Raw genomic sequence first — 16,207 nt, 5'->3', positions numbered from 1 at the left:
CAATATGGTTATGCTCAACTTAGGCAAGACACCAGTCAGACCTCAGTTGGAGTTTTGTGTACAGTTCTGGACGCCATAGTGTAGGGAAGATGTAAATATATTGGAGGGAGTGCAACAGATGTTTACAAGAATGGTTCCAGGGATGAGAAACTTCAGTTCTGTGGATAGATAGAGGTTGAGACTATTCTCCTTGGTGAGAAGATGGCTAAGAGGAGATTTAATAGATATGTTCAAAATCATGAGAGGAGTGGACAGAGTAGATGGGGAGAAGCTGTTCCTACTCAAAGGAATCAAGAACGATGGGGCACAGTGTTGAAATGATTTTCAAAAGAAGCAAATGTGGTGTGAGAAAAATCCTTTTCACATGGCCAGTGGTTTGTGTCTGGAATGCACTGCCTGGATATGTGGTAGAGGCAGGTTCAAGCAAGGCATTCAAGAGGGCATTAGATGATTACTTGCATAGAAGCAATGTGCAAGGGAATGGGGAAAAGGCAGGGAAATGACACTGTCATCTTGCTCATTTGGGAAGCAAGTGCATACACGGTGGGCCAAATGGCTGCCTCCTGCGCCATAACAATTATGTGATACTGTGACATTAGAATTTCTGTATGTTATATAAAATGCTGGTCAAATTTGATGAATTACAGTAACTCTTAGATTATAGAACAGTGCAACTTGTGCGGGAGGTTCTACTGTCCAGCATTTCTAAAATACTGAGAGCTCGATTTTACTATCGCGTTGCACCCGTTTTCGGGTGTGAAAACTTGGTGAAGTCAGACGTGAGGCGAGTAGTGCGATCCGCGCCGGCCTCCGCACCAGTTCCACCTTTTCCCAGAGCCTGAAAATGGTCACGATCGAGACTGTGCAGGAACCGGATTCAACAGCCATTTAGATGCTTTTGCATGCATTTAACTTGACTCAATGGGCTGCACACCTGAACTTAACAGAATGTTCCCCTTTACTGCTATGTTCGCCTATCCAGAATCAGTGTGAAACGGAAGTGTTCCACAAAAATCCAATTCAGGCACTCCAGTTAGTTAGAAAGTAGGTGCCTAGTGTCCAATGGCTCTCTGCTTGAGATCAGTGAGGGGGATGCTGGGGGGGAGAGGAATTGGGGGGAATGGGGGGGAGAGAGAGGAAATTGGGGGGGGAGAGAGAGGAAATTGGGGGGAATGGGGGGAGAGAGAGGAAATTGGGGGGAATGGGGGGGAGAGAGAGGAAATTGGGGGGAATGGGGGGGAGAGAGAGGAAATTGGGGGGAATGGGGGGGAGAGAGAGGAAATTGGGGGGAATGGGGGGGAGAGAGAGGAAATTGGGGGGAATGGGGGGGAGAGAGAGGAAATTGGGGGGAATGGGGGGGAGAGAGAGGAAATTGGGGGGAGAGAGAGGAAATTGGGGGGAGAGAGAGGAAATTGGGGGGGAGAGAGAGGAAATTGGGGGGAATGGGGGGGAGAGAGAGGAAGTTGGGGGGAATGGGGGGGAGAGAGAGGAAGTTGGGGGGAATGGGGGGGAGAGAGAGGAAGTTGGGGGGAATGGGGGGGAGAGAGAGGAAGTTGGGGGGAATGGGGGGGAGAGAGAGGAAGTTGGGGGGAACGGGGGGGAGAGAGAGGAAGTTGGGGGGAACGGGGGGGAGAGAGAGGAAGTTGGGGGGAACGGGGGGGAGAGAGAGGAAGTTGGGGGGAATGGGGGGGAGAGAGAGGAAGTTGGGGGGAATGGGGGGAGAGAGAGGAAGTTGGGGGGAATGGGGGGGAGAGAGAGGAAGTTGGGGGGAATGGGGGGGAGAGAGAGGAAGTTGGGGGGAATGGGGGGGAGAGAGAGGAAGTTGGGGGGAATGGGGGGGAGAGAGAGGAAGTTGGGGGGAATGGGGGCCCATGATCGATCTGAGTGGTAGGGGAGTGCGGGGATAAGGGAGTCAGTAATGTTGGGAGGGATGGGGCAATGTCTGTGGGGGCCAAGGGAGGCATTATCCAGCCCAGGAGGGATGTGCCAGTGGAGCAGCATTCTGTCTTTTTTTTCTTGCATGTGCAGTTGGAGGCGCCAATTTGGAGTTGCAGATTTTGGGCACATTAAGCCCCGCCTACAGGCTTCTGCAGTGTGATTCGGAATTGCTGATATTTTTGTAGCAAAGTGCATATTGGGAAACCCGAGGACGGGTCTAAAAGTCGGATCTCAAACACTCCCAGTTTCGAACCTGCCCAGCACTTCGAATCAAAATGGTAAAATAGGGCCCTGAGTGTCTTGAAATTCGGAGATGAAGTTTTTCCTCGTAGGAATTCCACATCTGGTATAAGTCACGATGGTGGAAAATGTAAATTATTCTGAATGCTGTTTGAGAAAAAGATTAACATCTTGTCAGTAGTTTTATAGGCTTTACCAGGCACAGGTTGCTACCACAACTAATTAATATTGACACCAGGTAATGAATTGTTTATCTTAATATTTTATTGGATTAGTAATTACAGTGCAATCAAAGATGTTAGCCTGCTGTAAACTGGTTTGAAAATAAATATCTCTCTTTCTAAGTTGAGGGTAATTATAATTTTTCTCTCATGGGGAGGGGGAGTCGGATGAGAATTTTAAAAAAACATAGCAAATGGTGATATAAATATTTCATATGTGGATTTGAGCCTAACATCTGCAGTTTTATGCTACGGTCACAACCCAAAACTCAGATTTTTTCCCTAAATACGATATTTGACATTTCTAAACCTAAAGTTTCTAAAATCATCTCCATTTTGATATTTTCTGCTTGAATTTTAGGCAAATGACATAAATGCTATTGTTAGTTGGAACAATACTTTCCATAGACATTATTTATTTATATCAGATGTAGGACTGAATCAGAAATTGCGTCAGTTAGAAATTGAGTCATTTAGTTAGACACCATTCTTATAAAACATTGTCGCATTCAGTTTTTCAACGCTATTTCTAATGCCAGATTCCCTCTTCTCACTGACGAATGGGTGACCAACAATTGGAAATTGGGAGAGATACCTCAGGAACATATTTGATACGCAAGGCTCTTTGGTAAAGCAGAAGTAGCTGACCTACCTGAAACAGGGGATGAGGCTGCTTAAGTATGTGAATCATAATTCTACACTGGCCAAAGTTACAGGACTCTAACTTTCAGTTTAGGAATTGTGCCCTATTGTCTGAGGCATAGAGTAGCTTAAGGAGCAGCTTTTAAAGGGACTATGATAATCATTTTCTGGACTAACTTTTGAATAATTATCTTGGTGAGGGGCAGGAATGCTACTGAGGAAAAGAATAATTCTGCTGCTGGTCTACTTGAGGAACCATTAGGATTGTTTAGACTGAAAACCGTTCACCTCAACCATAAACCCAAATGGAGCAGTGTGAGACAATTCCCATCCTCTAACAACCAGAAAGCTGCAGCATAGTGTTTAGTTTGCCTGAGACTTGTTAATGAGGCATGGGTTCAATGCCTGTGAGCTTTATGCTGGCACCAATGGGTAGATGGCTCAGTTGCTTCAGTGTACCTGTTTTAGGTGGTAATTCTGGTGGCTTTGGTGAATAAAACTCTTTCCACTTCCCACATGTATCATGGCAGAGCAGTAAGCTGAATATCGGAAGAATATTCTTGAATATCCTTTTAAACTTTAATCTCCCTTTAGTTAAAAACATTGTTCACAATTACTTCCTCAAGCTCACCCTTTGTTTCTCCTGTGGTATTCTTTTCCTCCTTCAGCACCAAGCAACAACTAATCCTCTTGGATTTCAATTTCCATCTCAACTCTTTTTGACCCTTCTCCTCTGGTTTCAGTGTGCCACTGACTTCCCTATATGCCTCTTCCAAGCCATCTCCAATTACTTTCTTATATTCTCCACTACCTTCAGAATTCTTTATGCGTCTCCCCAGTCTTGCCAAGTCACTCAGAGTTACACGCTCAGGCTGCCAAGATGTCAAAACGTTGGCTTCCATTCTTCATGATAATTCTGTAGCTGCTTTTTGCTCAACCACTCCCTGCACTTCCACACCTGATGCCTATGTTTTCATAAAATGTTTACTCCGTCCCATCCTGTTCGTTCATCTCCATCCATCTCCCCAAAAAGTGTGAGGAGCGTTGGACTTTGTTATTATTGGGACTATCCATTCAGTTGCTTCTGTTATTTGTTCTCTTTTTCTTGACCACCATGCATTCTCCCTGCTACATAGGCTCTGATTCCATGCATTCTTTAATCCCTCTCTTATCTCGTGCCATCAGTCGTTCGGTGCTGAGAGTAATTAGGATTTATATCATTAGGTGTGGGTGGTGGAGAAACAGTTATCTTGTGTCTTGTCTTCACAGAAGTAGATATAGAAAATCTCCCTGAAATATAAAGTGACCATGGGACATGTGAGACTGAGGAACTAAAAGTAATTAGTAAAGTGGTATCTCTTCAAAAGTTAACTGGATTGAGGGTTGATAAATCTCTTGCACCAGATGAGCTTCATCCCAAAGTGTTGAATGAGATGTCTGAAGAGATGTTGGATGCATTTGCAGTTATCTTTCAAAACCCTGTAGCATACTGGGAGTTCTGTTTACTCCCCCCACAGACATCGCTGGCCTCCTGAGTGCCCCCCACCCCGACAGAGTCCGCCCTTCCCTCCCCTCCTACACATCTGACTCTGCCTTGTGAGATTCTGCCCCATTGACACTGCCCTGTGCCTCATGGGTGTTGCCAGGGTCCCAGGCTGACACTGCCTGAGTGGTATTGCCCAAAGGGCACTGGCCCCTGACCTCTCAGGGGGCCTCCAGTCCCACTGGCGAGACCATCATGTCTGGTCCCTGTTGCTGGAGACCAGCTGTGATCCCCGCTGGTGGGAACCTGTACCGGCAAGGTCGGAGAGCCAGATGAGCATGGACAATTGCGCCCGTAGCTGAATATTAAAATCAGCTTTGTGTCATTCCCTGGTGCTAGGCTGATTACGTAAAACAAAACGTCCAGGAGAATCGTGACCTGCTGGATACTGGGCAGGAATCAGATTTACGGCCCCCTGCTTAAAATTGCGCCCAAGGATGACCTTTTGTGTGTGTATCTTTTTTATTCGTCTCTTTTGATTGAAACTTGCTTGAAAGCCTGTTTTGTGTCCCTTCTGAAAAGTCACAACACTCAAGGAGCTAAGTACATCTTGTTGCGATCAGTCAAGAGGCAAAGAGGGGGGAATTATCCCACAGCTCTTCCCTGTCCTTACTGGTCTCAGTGATCCTTGTAGAGTTTTAGCTCAGATCAAATAACCTTATCTTGTCGGTGCTGTATAACAGAATAAGCTAAATCACTTTATTGAGTGAATCTGACCTCAATTCTATAGAGCAATGATAAAAAGTTTTAATTTCTATCACTCAAGCAAATTCTTTGAAAATTGTATCACTTCAAGCTTAATTATATTAAACTTCAAGGTAAATATGGCCCTTTGCCCTGTGATAAAGATACAAATCCTGACTTGTAATTTACAATGGGACTACCTTTTACTCAGTAAGTGTGGAGAACAGCTGCCACTTGTGTCTTGCAATTTATTTGTAGACACTGCCATACTCTTCCTACCCATGTTGAGAACATGAAGTTCACAACCAACATTTCCTGTTTGAATGACTGATCATAGAATTGACACGAAAACTGCTGAGTCTCTGCCAGTACAACTTTTCATTTGATTAGTTTGGGGGTAAAGTTTCCTGATATCCAATATGGACATGGACAAATTACATCCAAGGATTCATTTTCAAGTTTGAATACACTGCTTGGAAACTGCTTTGGAACTCTTGCTGTTTTCCTATCCCTATCCTGCCTTGCTCTTCTTGCTTTTTCTCCTCTTTCCTTGCTCCCTGCAATCTCCCTGCCATTTGCTCTATCCCTCATTTTCTGAGCACCACTCTGTGATCATTCTCCATTTACCATTTCATTGTCTTGCTCCCTTAGCCTTTCGTTCTTCCTACCTCTCTCCCATTTTGTTTACCCCCCCCACCATCAGCATTCCCTCATCCCTGCTCTCTTTCTATTTTATCTTTGAACGCAGCTATATCTTTTACATTGAGGCTTTCCCTACTGTTGAATTTAATAGTAATTGTGGAGTCCATTTGACATATTCATTCCCTATTTTATGGAAATTTCGGTTTTTGAAGTAGGATTTAGTGTCATGTGTGCAATGTGCACATTCTAATGATGGGCTTGCTTTTCCTTGCATTTCAAGTTCTAACCATACCGTCAGTAGTAACACATTTAAAATTACAATCCAGTCTTGTAGATAGATACAGAAAATATATAAACATTTTTGTGACTTGAATTGTGACCAAGCACATATGAACATAAGAACTAGGAGCAGGAGTAGGCCATCTGGTTGCTCAAGCCTGCTGTGCCATTCGATAAGATCATGGCTGATCTTTTTGTGGACTCAGCTCCACTTACTTGCCCACTTACCATAATCCTTAATTCCTTTACTGTTCAAAAATTTATCTATCCTTTGTTTAAAAACATTCAATGAGGTAGCCTCAACTGCTTCACTGGGCAGGGAATTCCACAGATTCACAACCCTTTGTGTGAAGAAGTTCCTCCTCAACTCAGTGCTGAATCTGCTTCCCTTTAGTTTGAGGCTATGTTTCCTAGTTCTAGTTTCAATCACCCTGCTTCTATCTTATCTATTCCCTTCATAATCTTACATGTTTCTATAAGATCTCCTCTCATTCTTCTGAATTCCATTGAGTATAGCCCCAGTTTATTCAGTCCCTCCTCATAAGCCAACCCTCTCAAGTCTGGAATCAACCTAGTGAATCTCCTGTGCACCCCCTCCAGTGCCAGCATATCCTTTCTCAAGAGACCAAAACTGTACACTGTACTCCAGGTGTGGCCTCACTAGCATCTTATACAGCTGCAACATAACTTTGTTTTTAAACTCCATCTCTCTAGCAATGAAGGACAAAATTCCATTTGCCTTCTTAATTACCTGTTGCACCTGCAAACCAACTCCTTGACAAGGACACCCAGGTCCCTCTGCACAGCAGCATGCTGCAATTTTTTACTATTTAAATAATGGTCCACTTTACTGTTATTCCTACCAAAATGGATGACCTCACATTTATCAACATTGTACTCTATCTGCCAGACCCTCGCCCACTCACTTAGGTGATCTATATCCCTTTGCAGACTTCCAGCGTCCTCTGCACTCTGCTTTTTCACCCATCTTAGTGTCATCTGCGAATTTTGACACACTACACTTGGTCCCCAACTCCAAATCATCTATGTAACTTGTGAACAATTGCGGTCCCAACACTGATCCCTGAGGCACACCACTAATCACTGATCATCAACCAGAAAAACACTCATTTACCCCCGCTCTTTTTCTGTTCGTTAACTAATCCTCTATCCATGCTAATACATTGTCCGTAACACCATTATTTTATGCAGTCTTTGGTGTGGCACCTTGTCAAATGCCTTCTGGAAATCCAGATGCAGCACATCCACAGGTTCCCCATTATCCACTGCAGATGTAATGTTCTCAAAGGATTCTACCAAATTAGTCAAACATGACTTGCCTTTGATGAACCCATGCTGCGTCTCACCAATGGGACGATATATATCCAGATGTCTTGCTATTTCTTCCTTGATGATAGATTCAAGCATTTTCCTTACTAAAGAAGTTAAGTTAATCAGCCTATAGTTACCTGCCTTTTGTCTGCCTCCTTTTTTAAACAGTGGCATCACATTTGCTGTTTTCCAATCGGCGGGAACTACCCCCAGAGTCCAACGAGTTTTGGTAAATTACCACTAGTGCATTTGCTATTTCTCCCACCATCTATTTTAGTACTCTGGGATGCATTCCATCAGGACCAGGAGGCTTGTCTACCTTTAGCCCCCATTAACTTGCCCAACACTACCTGAGTTCTCACCTGCCACAGCCTTCCTGTCATCAATTTTTGGTGTGTTATTTGTGTCTTCCATGTGAAGACTGACACAAAATACCTGTTCAATGCCTCAGCAATTTTCTCATTTCCAGTTATTACATCCCCTTTCTTGTCCTCTAAAGGATCAGTGTTTACTTTCGCCACTCTTTTTCATTTATATATTTGTAGATTAACTTTATGGTCCACATAACTGCATCTTCTTTGCTTGTATTTTGCAAGTAAATTCAACAACAGTGAGTTGGAATGTTCATGGTTTGTGTCGTCTGCACTGTCCTTCCTTCTTTCTTTGCAAGAAAAAATACTTATTTTCGGCAATTGGAATAAAAAGATTACATTGGCCACTGACTGCATATACATAGGGAAGGTCATGAGAGAATATGTTCGTTATTTGTACAATCAGTACAGCAAGTTTTTTTAGAACCAGTACTAAGCTGAGTAATCCTCTATTATTTGCTTAAGCACAATGCGTGCAATTTACAAGGAGAAATAATTAAGTTTGCTTCATTTATTGATAGCAGAGCTGTCATTTTATTGAACTGAATTAATTTCCTGTATTTGCCTGATGGGAATTAATTGTATTTTGTAACTTGGTGGCTGATTAATCTGTAAAAATTGTAAAATGCCAGAAATAATGAAATTAAATGGATTGCAAACAACTTGCAATTTGATATTTCTCTCTTGTTATCTTTTTGTACATTTCTATTATATTGCTGATTGGGAAGTTTAAATACAATTGCTTTTCCATCATTTGGCGAAATGAGATTCTAAATAGTGGTTGTTGCCATAGCTGCTGAAACCAATGTTTAACTCCCCACTTGATTAGCTTCTAGTTATGGTGAAGTCTGAGTAAGTCCAGTTGTGACTCATGCCTTCAGCAAAGCTGTTCATATTTTAATGAAAGAAAATTCGGGGTTTTGCCTTGAAGGTAAACTGGAAAACAGGAATTGTTAAGAGTATGGCAGAAACACAAAAAGTTGTATTCTTAATTTTATTTAACCTTTCACATCTAACTGGGCAGTAAAGGATGCTGCTGAGTGCTGTTGGAAGTCCTTTATACATCTTTAATTGAGCACCTGATTCTCAAGTTGAATAATTTGCTCTTATTTAGTATTTTAATTTTCAGTGGGGTGGGGGAGCAGTGTTGTTTTAATGTTGCTTGATTTTAATGAAAATGGTTGAAGTGAGTGTTCTTAAGATTTACAAATTCTATATGAATAACTTAGAAATGATGCAGTACTAATTAACTTTGTGCAGTATTGTTTACATGCATGGAATGGAAAACCTGTGTAGTGCTGGGTTAAAGTGGGGTAATGCATGGGTGGAAATTGCACTAGAGTGCAGAAGTAATTTCTTTATAAATGTGTAAACACTTTCTGTATCAGTCTGTTATCATGATCAGGCTGTTTGTTGTAGCTATTTCTTATGCACAGCTGAACAGAGCACTTATAATTCTGAAATGGCCCAAGGCACTGCAAACGATTTTCCAAACAAAGCTGGGAATTATGTCGCATATGGAGATGACAGAAGGAAGTAAGCTTTAAACAGAAGAGAGAGACACAGATTAGGGAGGGAATTCCAGATGTGTAGTCAGAGGCTCATCTCAGGGTAAATATGACACCAAGCTTGCACATAGTCTGGACAATAGCCAAGCAGAGGGATGGAGTTGATGGCAAAAGAACAGAGTTTGCGGTGTGGACTGAAGACAATGGCTTCAGTCTTCCCAATATTTAGCTAGAAAAACATTCTGCCTGTCCAGCATTGGATGTTGTACAGGCAGTGTTACAACTTGGAATCAGCCAAAAGGTGGTGGTGAGGTGAATTGGGTGATAATGTAGATATTTATACAACCTGATGAATTTTCAGATGATCGCATTGAGGGGCAGAATGTGGATATGAAATAACAAGAGGACAAGGATAGATCCTGGAGGATTCCAGACATAATAGTGTGGGAGGCAGAGGTGAAGTCATTGCGTGGAATTCTCTGCAATGACTGGATTGATAAGAATGGAACCAGATGAGGACTGTTCCATTCTGTTGGATGAATGAGAGACATGGGAGGAGGATGCTGTGGTCAACTGCTAAAGCGTTAATCAGGCTAAGAAGGAAAGTTTACTATGACAACAGTCAAATACTAATTTAAAATTTTGATTAAAAACTGTTTTTCTCCTGTGATGAGGCAGAAACACAATTTCATTTGGTGAACTTCGGAAGAGAGGAATGGTCTCTAATTGCAAGAACACGTATGTCTTAGTGGTGAGATTCGAGGAGGTGGGGAGAGACATCCGAAGGAACCATGCCACCAATATGTTGGATAGTGTGCAGTAACACACCTTTCTAATCTCTCTAAATCGGAATTTGAATTCATTAAAGGAATTCTGAATGTTTAGTTTGCTTGTTGTGAAACCTTTACTGTATCTCAACTAAGCAGTTGTGATGATGAGCTTTTTTAAAGTACCAGTGAAGAGGGCATTCCCTAGTGCACTGCCATACTGTGCTAATATTATTGCAATCATACAGTTCTTCTTTGAGGCTTTTCCTTGCCTGCTAAAGCTCTGTAATTACAAAGCTGAAAAAATAATGTATTGAAAGCTTTTATCTTATCAAAGGAGGCTTTAGGACAATCGACAGCCAACAAACAGCTTTGAAAAATCTGCTCATCTATTGCTAGCAGTGACCAATTGCACCAGAGCAGTTGAGAAAATTGCAATATCCTAAACCAATCAACAACCTTCTCAATAAAACAACACACAACATTCTAAAAAGAGAGTCAATTCATTCTATCTCCCAATATTAATGGGTTCTTTAAAAAAACTACTCTGGGATTTGATTCCACATCTTTAGAAAAAACAGTGGCTCTTTCTTGGGCTATACGATACTGATGTACCAAGTTTTCATTGAAATCCAACCATTGAGATATATTATTTGCAAAGTGACTAACAAGCAAAAACCTTTCCTCCTCACAACTCTGAGGTAAGCCTAATAGTTTCCACCATTTTCTTGTTGTATTTTTAATCTTTATCCAAAAAAAATGGAATCCCCCATAAAAACATAATATCTAAAGAGGGTTTTGGTTTTGGCTGGCCTTGGTGTTGAGTTTGTTTCTGGACTTTAGTTTTTCTATGGTTCTTCTCACTGTATGTTTATTGCTTTTTTAGAGTTCCCTTCCCACCCGCATCACCATGCATTTTTCCTGCTGCTCAATGTGAGTGAGGTTAAGTGGGAGAAGAAACTTTAATGTATTGGTTGCAATCCGAGGAAATGAGGTTGAAAACAAATCGGAATTTGAGCTTGGTCAGGACTGATTGTCACCAGTGAGGGGGTGGTAAGGGCGAAATGGTATTTTGTTGAATGCACAATGGGTTATAGGGAGGGTTTGAATTTTGGATTGAGATCAGAGGACATGGAACAACAATCTTTTTTTAAAATAAATCTTCTTTCCAAAAGATGCATGTCACTGGCAAGGCCATTTTTAAAAGTTTTCATTCATATGTTGGTGGCCAGCATTTATTTTTCATCCCTAATTGCCCTTGAGAAAATGGTGGTCAGCTGCCTTCTTGAACCACTGCAGTTTGTGTGGTGAAGAGACCCTCCCTATAGCGCTGTTAAATTGGAGTTTTGGGCTGTTGAACCAGTAACTATGAACAATGTAATTCCATATCAAGGTGGTGTGTGACTTGAAGGGGAGCTTGTCGGCTGTAGTAGTCCCACATGCCTGCTTAGATCACTTAGGTTGCAGCTTCATAGTCCTCTGTAGAAAAAGCTCTGCTCTGTTTTAAATTTGTTTCATTTAATTTATAGGTATGTCGACTTCTTCTTGATCTTTACCCTTCTTGAAACCACTTGTGTCCCTATCTGCTGTCACATCCCTTGATAATTGGGAACACCTCTATTAATTTGTGTTTTTGCTGGAAGTAGAAAAATATAGATTGGTGGCATTCATGAAACATCAATAATAAGTTAAAATTAATTAACAACATAAAGGTGCTCAGATCGCATGGGAGTAAACGAGGAAGAATTTTAGAAGGAAAACAGTGCTCTGAGACATCCAGCAATCGGAACTTGACATTGCGTACAAACACAAAGCTATTCTTTAAAAACCTTATTCACGTTATAAGGTCGAGGGCGTGATGACATTTATATAATTGAAAGTTCTATTATTGTGCTATCTATAAGAGCAAAACCATTGCAGGACAATGTTCACCCTTTTATGATGAGATTTGGTGCAGGCTGACGTAGAAGTTTCGATGTAACCTGAGATTTTTAATACAATGCAACATATTATTTTCTCATTTAAATCCAGTCCAGGTACACACACCAATTCAGTAGATTAACTTTATCCTAGTCTGCTGCAAACTGAAAAAATTCAGCGAATTGACTGATCCTTGTTCGATTTGAGATTGAGATTTCAAAATTTAAATTCTGAATTTTTCAACTAATTATTCTTTCTTATTTGGTAAGCTTTCACAGCTGTGCTGCTCCTGAAGTTTCAAGATTTGGAGAAGAGGGCCGTATTGTGTTGCTTGACACAGAAGTCTGCCACAAGTTTCTTTAAAGAGCATATTTTAGTCCATTTCTGCGTCATCTTTACTTTCTGTGAGCAGTTATGATGTTAATGAGACTTTGTACCAAATTCTTTGCAAAATAAAACTGCTGCTAGTACTATTCCTGGCACCAATGTTTCTCATAGGATCCCTTTAACACATGCTTATAGTGAGATAGCAGGCATGTTTGGCCGCACTGAAACTGATTTATACCAGTTTGCATACATTTATCTTTGAAGATATCAATGCACCTCATTTTAGATAACAACTAGTAAATACAAAAGCTGGTGTTCAGAAAGGAAACTGTCACAGCAGACGGACAGCATAAATTGACATGGAAGATGAGGTGTGAATGCTTGACCTTTGCCAATAACTGTATATGCTAATTTGAGTGACATTCCAAGAAATAAGGGATTTCAGAATGATGATCCACTAATATTTCCTGATTGGCTGCCCCTTTCAAGATGCTATATTTTTGGCACACTTCCTTGGTGATGGCTGTAGGTACCAGTCTTCATGGCTGAGTCACCAGAAAGGAAAGTCTTGTTCACAGCTATACAAACACCATAATGCTGGTGTATCTTGTTATGATGTTTAGCTGCAGCTGTAGCTTCAACTCCACCTCCCTGCAGGTCTGCTGCAGTGGTGGCCATGGCAACGTTCTGTGGAATGGTTCACAGGGTCGTTCTACTTGCAGGCACTTTACGTGGCACTAGTTCCACTTCATGCACAAAATGGGGGCTGGGGCTGGTCTGTTCCATCATTTGGCTGAAGATTTATGTTTGTATATTGAATTTCCTTTACTCATATTTCATAGAATCTCTACAGCACAAAAAGAGGCCATTCAGCTCATCGAGTCTGCAATGTAGCATGGTCAATCCACATAACCTACACATCTTTGGACTATGGGAGGAAATTGAGCACCCAGAGAAAACCCACACAGGCACAGGGAGAATGTGCAAACTCCACACAGTCACCCAAGGCTGAACCTGTGCTCCTGGTGCTGTGAAGCAGCAGTGCTAACCACTGTACGACTGTGTTGCTCACATTTTTTTTGTGTCTTCCTTCAACCTTGGTAAAGCCTTTAACGGGTTGACTCAATTTTTAGTTTCCTGTTGCTGGTATGTTCCCGTCATGTTAAAGTTATGTAGAATTACATAAATGACCGACCTCAGAGCTAAGTGCTAACAGTACTACATTCTCATACTGGTGAGATGTGCAGTAGTTTTTAATCATATGGGATGGAATTGAGTCAATAATATCATTGGACACATAGATTCTAAGCAGTTCAGAAAGTTGTAAACTCTTTTTGCTGTGGTTTTTCCAGAATTTGGATCAATGTCATACAGTGCTTCTCCAACCATGTAAATATTACAATGACATTTGTCAGCAAGCATAATGGAAAAAGCATGAGACTGGGCTTGAAATCCATTCCTGTATGGTGAATGGTTAGTAGTGTCAGGATTTCTTTCAGTTAATACCTAGTTGAAATGAATAATGTTGTATTAGATTTTCAGAGCAACAGCAAGATACATCATCATTAGCATTGCATGCCATTAACTGAGAACTTCTACGAGTGAAGTTATCTGGAGGTGCAATGCAGTGCACTGTAGAATCATAGAATCCTTACAGTGTGGAAGGAGGCCATTTGGCCCATTGAGTCTGCAATGGCCACAATCCCACACAGGCTCTATTCCTGTCACCTCATATACTTACCCTGCTAATCCCCCAACACTAGGATCAATTTTGCACGGCTAATCAACCTAGCCCACACATTTTTGGACTGTGGGATCCACCCGGAGGAAACCCACACAGACACAGGGAAAATGTGCAAACTCCATACTGACAGTGACCCAAAGTTAGAATTGAACCCAGGTCCCAGGCGCTGTAAGACGGCAGTGCTAACCACTGTGCTACCGTCCACCCTGTTTCCTGTATTCAATTTGTTCTTTCACCTTTGTTTCTAGGATTTGTTAAACAAAGAAAAAGCCAAAACTATCCTGATGTATTTTTATTGGACTTGGACATTATGGTTAAGAGATTTTGACTCTAAGTAAAAGTTATAATTTTCATGCAAGTTTACAGGGTGGATTTGCTGCGCTGAGATATTCGCACAACAATGTCAGGACCCTCCTCATTGCTCAAGCTAAGTTACCTTTCTCATATTATGCTCTGGATGTCCTTCCCTTCTGTCACCTGATCTGGTAAATAGATTAGTGCTTCTCTTTTGGTTGATTAAATATAGTCACAGAATTTTTATGCATCACACAGTGACTGCAACTATGATAATGTAATTTCCGTGGGTGGAAGTAATAGGGTGGTGAGTGTGCAGGAAGGAAGACTATACAAATGTAACATCAGCTATGTTTCAGGTACCAATATGCAGGCAGTTTTCATTCAATTTGGTGCACTGTGAAGACAATTCAATTTAAACTTCAGTGTAAACTGGCTCTCAATTTGGGCTCATGAGCTATGCTTCTCTACCATGATGCTTTGCATTAATTTATGATTCAACAAAGGACATGCCTTAAGATGCTTTATTGGGGGGGAAAAAGTGAGCAAATAAACTGGGTAAAATGATGTTGAACTATGGCAGGATAGGGTGTATTTTGAGAGTAATTTTGGAAATTCAACAGAGGAGTGGTAAAGTTGAAGGGATTAAGGTGGAAGTTTCACCAAAGGTTAGTGTGTTTGGGGGATGGTAGGTTGGTCAGAAGCACCAAGTCAGAATTGCAGAACCGAAAATAATGGGGAGGGTTGTAGAACATAGCATGGTGTGCCATTAACTGAGAACTTCTACGAGTGAAAGTATCTGGAGGTGCAATGCAGCGCACTGTAGAATCATAGAATCCTTACAGTGCGGAAGGAGGCCATTTGGCCCATTGATTATGTTTGTTGCAGGAGCTGAAAATGGAATAAGTATTTTAAATCTCATACGTAGGGGACAGAGTGCCTAAATTAGAGAGGACTGGATTGTGACTGCAGGATAGTTACAGGTGACTGAATTTTGTGTAAGTTAGGGTTCATGGAGTGTAAGCATGCAAAGCTGGCAAGAAGATGCTTAAATAATTAATTGACTAGAGGTGCTAGAAGTATGGCAAGAACATTCAGGAATTTTCTGGTAAATAGTTGCTGATATTGAATGTTTAACACAACTATCTTGCGCGCTTGATTATCCAATCCATCCGAACCATTCCTTGTTTTTGCATTTATTATTAGGTCATCATTTCTGATTGTGTTTTTCAAATATTATCCCCTAATTGTCTTAATCTACTAAACAGGATCAGGCACAAATATTGCCATGTTTTGTCTACTTTACCAGGATAACAATTCCATTTTTCCATTAGTGACCTTTGTGGTTTGTTTAAGTAAGTCTTGGCAATTTTATGCTGCAGGCTCATTTTCTGAAAACAGCTCAATTAAGTTGTAGAAATCTCATGGAAGTGTTAAAAGGAATCACACCTGGTGTCACACCTCTTGGCAATTTTTTTTCCTCTGTGCTTTGCATCTGGGGAGTAAATACTTCCTGGCCGGAACAAGCAAGGTGATTTGCCCAATAATGTAGCAATTGTGGCAGAGGCTGTCTGTTAAATGATCATATGCTTTACTCTCAATAAAAGTACACATATTTTCCAAACTTTCCATCCATAAAGATAGGTAAAGGAACAGAATTTTCTGATTCAATGAATATATAATGGAAAAAGTGATGGCAAAACGTAAATAGGAAGTCAAGTGAGTCAGGAAGCCTGTGCAGATATAATAAATTAT

General features: G+C 41.2%; 1 protein-coding gene across 3 annotated transcripts in view; it reads left to right on the top strand.

Moving 5' to 3' along the window:
• ptpdc1a (protein tyrosine phosphatase domain containing 1a) overlaps nucleotides 1–16,207 on the top strand; it is a 117,604-nt gene that overhangs the window by 47,747 nt on the left and 53,650 nt on the right. The window lies entirely within an intron of this gene.

This window comes from Carcharhinus amblyrhynchos, chromosome 3, assembly GCF_965287045.1.
Source record: "Carcharhinus amblyrhynchos chromosome 3, sCarAmb.v2.hapA, whole genome shotgun sequence".
Lineage (NCBI taxonomy): Eukaryota > Metazoa > Chordata > Chondrichthyes > Carcharhiniformes > Carcharhinidae > Carcharhinus > Carcharhinus amblyrhynchos.
This window is presented reverse-complemented; position numbering and strand designations above follow the sequence as displayed.